Here is a 5650-nt window from a genome sequence, read left to right as displayed (position 1 = left end):
CATGAATGTATTATTTTAGAGATTTGAAATATTTTAATATATTTTAATTATAAATAAAATAAAAATTATGTTGAGTTATTTAGTATTATTCAACATTTTCCTATTAAAGGGCAGAATAGCATCAATCATCAATAAGGGAAATAAAATTTCATTGTCATTAATATTAACGGGAAATATATCCCTTATAACTTCAAATAACTTCAAAGTACCATGTTTGTCCGTTCATTATATTAATGAATTATAAAATTGACAAATTCATATGAAATTATTTTTTATTTATTTTAAAAATTATGTATTTTGGATTTAGTAAGTGCTAAAATTTGCATAAGGAAGTAAACTATAAATCATTCCAGTTAGTTTTTTATTTTCTCCTTTAAATAATTGTCCAATAGTAAAGGTAAAAAATTGATAACAAAATGTTAAAAGGTATTTTACACGCAATGTTTAGGTAAATTTTTTCTGTTCACAATTTTTTTTCTTCTTTTCAATTATATACATTTGAATAAGATATAATGTATCTGACCCAATTAAAAGTTAACCTGCTATCAAAGGTTACCAAGTAAATCAGGTTTTAGATTTTTAAGTAGTCTATTTATAAAAAAAAAAAAAATTTAAGTAACAAATTTGTAAATTAAAAAAAATCAATTTAAAAAATAACTTAAAAAAATTGATATCCAAAACAAAATATGAAATTCAAAATCATAAAATCAAAATAAAAAAATTATTTTTCAATGAATATTATTCTAAATCCAAAGGTTCAAAGTCCAGAGTCCAGAGTCCAGGCCAGAGAGATAAAGACTGTTGGAAGCACCATTGGAAGGCCATCGAGTAACAGTTCATGACATTGCAGAAGATTAAAAGTCCAGGCATATAACATGCTTTATGGGGCTTAAAAAGCCAATTGTGGTCCAATTTTCTTTCATTGAGTCACTAGCAGCAAAGCACTTTATCTCTCGCATGAGAAACAAAATCAAAACTGAAAGCTTTTGTGCCTGTTTGTGAAATCTGTTTGTGCATGCATGCAATGCACGGTAACGACGCATTTGGAGTGAAAAGAGTGTTCATAAGAGAAGGATGAAACAGAATATTCAACCGTTTATAAGATTATTAGGGATTATCACTGATATTTCTATTTTTGTAGTTATTTAATTTCATACTTGCTTTATACATCGTATGTCCAATATTTAATTGTGACAGAGATTATTGAAAGGAATTTTAGTGATGACAGGTTTGAAACATAAATTAAAATACTTATCTTAAAGATTTTAGCTTAAAGTTGGGACAAAAGCACTAAAAAAAAGAGGGGTTTACTATTCACCCTTCCACCAAATTGACCATAATTTACAATTCGGAACTCCGATTGACAAGCTATTTGTGGTCACGTGTTCGTATCAGAATTTTCTTTAAATCTAACTAAACATTGTGGTAAGAAATTTTCAATTTCATGTCCAATTCATCGTTCCTTGTTATTTTGCATTTTGGGGTTTATGTGTTGAAAGATTTTGATTTTTGATGTTTAGGAAAAGTCCAACTTTAAGTAGTATTGAGGTTTCAGCACATGGCTGCATGGAGCAAGGTAAGAAATCTCAATTTCTCCTATTTTTTTTTAATTTATGCAAAAATCCTAGGTTGAGAATATGTGAAATTGTGTAATTAGATGGGCTAGAGCTTTTTGGATTAATCATGGGCATGAAGTGGAGTTTGCTCAGCGTGATTTTGGTGCAGAACTCTTGAATTAGTGGTTGCAAGGTTTTGAGGGTTTGGAATCACCGACGTTTAAGGTAAGGGTTCGAATTTCGAGTAGGCATTATGTAGAGTTATGTGAATGCCTAGACTAATTGACCATAGGATAAGTTTGGATTGAATTTCGTTGTTGATGTGATTAGTGAATTAGTATGTATATGTGTGCAATTGATTTGAGATTGGATATGTGTATGTGATTTTGGTGGAATTATGAAATATGATAATGATTAGTGTGAAATTGGGCTAGAGACCGTAATGAGGTAATTCTTGGTAAGTTGGGTAGAAATTGAGATGTTGTACAGTTTAATTAATTGGTTTATTTTAGTATTGTGCAAATTGATAGAAAGTGGATAATTGATTAGGAGTTGATGTTATAGATATTGGATGAATATGAGATGAATTGAGTATGATGAGAGAACATTGAAAATGCTTGAAAATGTGATTTGGGTTGGTTTAAAGGATAGGAGTTGAGAATTTAGCATATATGGAGATAATGCAGAATTTTGAGAAAAGTAATTTTTAACCAACTTCGATGGACCATAACTTGGCACTTGGAGTTCGGATCTAAGTGAAGTTTGTCTCAAGTTAAAGATAATTAAATTGCCTTAAAAACGATATAAAGATGAGGGAAAATGAATTTTTATAGAAGGATTTAGGAGGATTTGAAGTTAGGTACAAAAATCGGTGTTGCTGAGAAAACCAGTACCAGAAGAATTTGGTATGTGTGCACACGCACACAATGGTGTGCACGCACCCATCTGTAGGGGTATTAAGACTCCTGCATACACACTAGCATGTGCGCATGCACGAAAAGGGATATTTGCAGGTTGTGCGTACACACGACTGGTCATGTGTACGCACAAGCTGGATGTGCATCTAGTTTGTGCGCACGCACACAATGATATATACACACAAGCCCGATTTTTCATCAAAAACTCTGTTTTCACTGTTTGACCTTCTCGACAAGCCTGTAAGCCCTCATAACCCCTGTTTTAAGTATTTTAACCCAATTTTAAGCCTTGATTAAGTATGAGGTCATACCGAGAGTTCAATTAAACTGTTCCTTATTAGATACTTGGTTAAACCGGATGATGTTATAGCGGGGACGGTGGTTTGTCCCGTCCGCAGTAAGGACAGTGGTGCTATCTCGCTCACTAGACAAAGGAAATGATAAATTGAATGAAATGAGGTTAATGAACCTAGTGAATTTGAGAATTGATTATAAGACATTGAGATACTGCTGTGATTTTGATTTTTGTATACTCTTGGCAAGGACGTGGCAAGGACGGTCGTAATATCTCGCTTGCGTTGAGTTGAGCTATACTAAAGCAAGGATGGTGGTTAAGTTTTTTTTTACCACAAGAGCTTGAAATATCTCTTTGATCAAAAGGAACTTAATATGTGCGAGAGGATATGGATGGGGTTGCTGAAAGACTATGATTTCGAACTGAGTTACCATTTAGGCAAAGCTAATCTGGTGACAGATTCTTTGAGCCAGAAGTCATTATATGTTGCTTGGATTATGCCTGAAGAAGAAAAGTTACTGAAAGAGTTTAAGAACCTGAATTTGGGTGTTAGAGAGGTAGCTGAGAATATGTGCTTAAATCAGTTACATATCTCCAGTAATTTCAAGGCTGAGATTTAGAAGGCTCAGTAGAATGATCAGGAGCTGTAGAAAATGCTACAAGTCATTAAACAAAGAAAACAAGGAGAGATCACTCAAGACAGAAAAGGAGTTTGGAGGTACAAGGGAAGGATCTGTGTATCGGATGTGGGAGATTTGAGGCGAGATGTGTTAACAGAAACTCACTGGAGTAAGTGTTCGATCCATCTAGGGAGTACTAAGATGTATCATGACCTGAAGGTAATGTTCTGGTGGCCGGAAATAAAGAATGATGTGGCATTGCATGTTTCAAAATATTTGACCTGCCAGAAAGTAAAGATTGAGCACCAGAGACCGTGTGGAACTTTACAACCTTTAGAAATTCCACAGTTGAAGTGGGAAGGTATCACCATGGACTTCGTGTCAGGATTGCCGAGGACTAGGGCAGGATTTGACGTAGTATGGGTAATTGTGCATCAATTGACGAAGTCTTCTCACTTCTTGCCTGTCCGGATGAACTATACCTTGGAGGAGTTAGCCCGTCCGTATATCAAAGAGATTATGAGACTGCATAGTATGCCGACAACCATAGTTTTTGACAAAGATCCTCGTTTTACTTCAAGATTCTAGGGGCTTTTCAAAAGGCATTTGGGACACAATTATGTTTAAGCACTGCTTATCACCCACAGACGGACGGACAATCAGAAAGAACCATTCAAATCTTGGAAGATATGATGAGAGCGTGTGTACTGGACCAACCAGGGAGCTGAGATCGGTATATGCCGTTGGTGAAATTTTCGTACAACAACAGCTAGCATGCGAGCATTGGGATGGCTCCGTATGAAGCACTGTATGGAAGAAAATGCCAATCTTCACTTTGTTGGTACGAGGCAGGTGAATCAAGTATTCTGGGTCCTGACCTGATAGCTGAGACATCCTAACAAATTAAGCCAATACCAGCTAGAATTCTCACTGCACAGAGTCGTTAGAAGTATTACGCGGATCGGCAGCGGAAGCCGTTGGAATTTAATGAAGTTGAATTTGTATTTCTGAAGGTTACACCAACTACGGGCATCGGTCGGGCGATATAGACTAAGAAATTAGACCCTAGGTACATTGGACCCTTTGAGGTATTGAGCCATATTGGACCAGTGGCCTATCAAGTAGCCTTATCGCCACAGCTTTCAAACTTACACGATGTTTTTCATGTATCCCAACTCCGCAAATACACTCCAGATACCACTCATGTCTTAGAACCCGAATCGATCAACTAAAGAAAGATCTGACATTTCAAGTGTTTTCGGTCCGAATTGACGATACCAGTGTTAAGCGACTGCGCAGAAAGGAAGTCTCATTGGTGAAAGTTGCGTGGAGTCGGGCCGGGGTTGAAGAACACACCTGGGAGCTTGAATCAGAAATGAGAAAAGACTACCCGAACCTATTTTCAGGTAACCGAATTTAAATTTTGGAGATAAAATTCTTAATTAGTTGGGTAGGATATAAATCCCAAAAAATTAATGAATAATTAATTATTATTCAAAGAAATTAGGAAATTAAATTTTCATAGTTTAGAGAAGTAGAAATAATTAATATACGAATTGTAACACTAATTTTAAAGATTTTGACCTAAAATTGGACCAATGGACCGAACTAGTTGGACTGGGCTCAAACTAAACCCAAAGCCCAACATATAAAAGCCAACACTCAGCTATTTGTCCCCAAAATCATAAAGGAATCACGCTGAACTTGGGGTGAGGGGGAGCAAACAAAGAACCCTAACCTTGTTTCAACTTCAATCTATTGGAGCCCCATTTGCGGCCACACGACCACCGCGTCGAGTTTTTCGAAAACATCTGGATGAAGTGGTAAGAAAATTTCATTTTCTCACCCAGATTTTTCCCCTTCAATTTCGAAAATGTTAGATTTATGGGTATTGAGATCTTGTGATTTGATAATGTTAGGTGTGCTCTAGTGGTGGAGTTACTGGATTTTTGCTCCGATCATCCGTGAAAACAGTAAGGAACTTTTGAACCCTTGTAAACTAGTGAAATTGCGTTAAGTGTCATGTTGTCACTGTCAAATTGTTTAAGGACCTATTTGTTCCTAAATTTGAATTGGCTAGAGACCTATTTGTCCTCATTCAATCTGACAAAACGATGTACAGTTTTGAGGTCAAATTGATTAGGAACTTATTTGTCAGAGACCTATTTATCCTAAAAATATTTTTGATACAATAATTTTTAAATTAATTTTTTATTATTATAATATTCATTATATTAATTCTTTTTAATAAATTATTAAATG

General features: G+C 35.3%; 1 long non-coding RNA gene across 1 annotated transcript in view; it reads left to right on the top strand.

The window, feature by feature from the left end:
- LOC110272271 overlaps nt 5085-5650 on the top strand; it is a 1671-nt gene continuing 1105 nt past the window's right edge. Inside the window, exons 1-2 of the long non-coding RNA XR_002363413.1 lie at nt 5085-5211; nt 5308-5361. This is a non-coding gene — a long non-coding RNA (uncharacterized LOC110272271). The remainder of the gene's footprint in view (nt 5212-5307; nt 5362-5650) is intronic.

The sequence above is a fragment of the Arachis ipaensis genome, chromosome B05, assembly GCF_000816755.2.
Source record: "Arachis ipaensis cultivar K30076 chromosome B05, Araip1.1, whole genome shotgun sequence".
In the NCBI taxonomy this organism is placed as follows: domain Eukaryota; kingdom Viridiplantae; phylum Streptophyta; class Magnoliopsida; order Fabales; family Fabaceae; genus Arachis; species Arachis ipaensis.
This window is presented reverse-complemented; position numbering and strand designations above follow the sequence as displayed.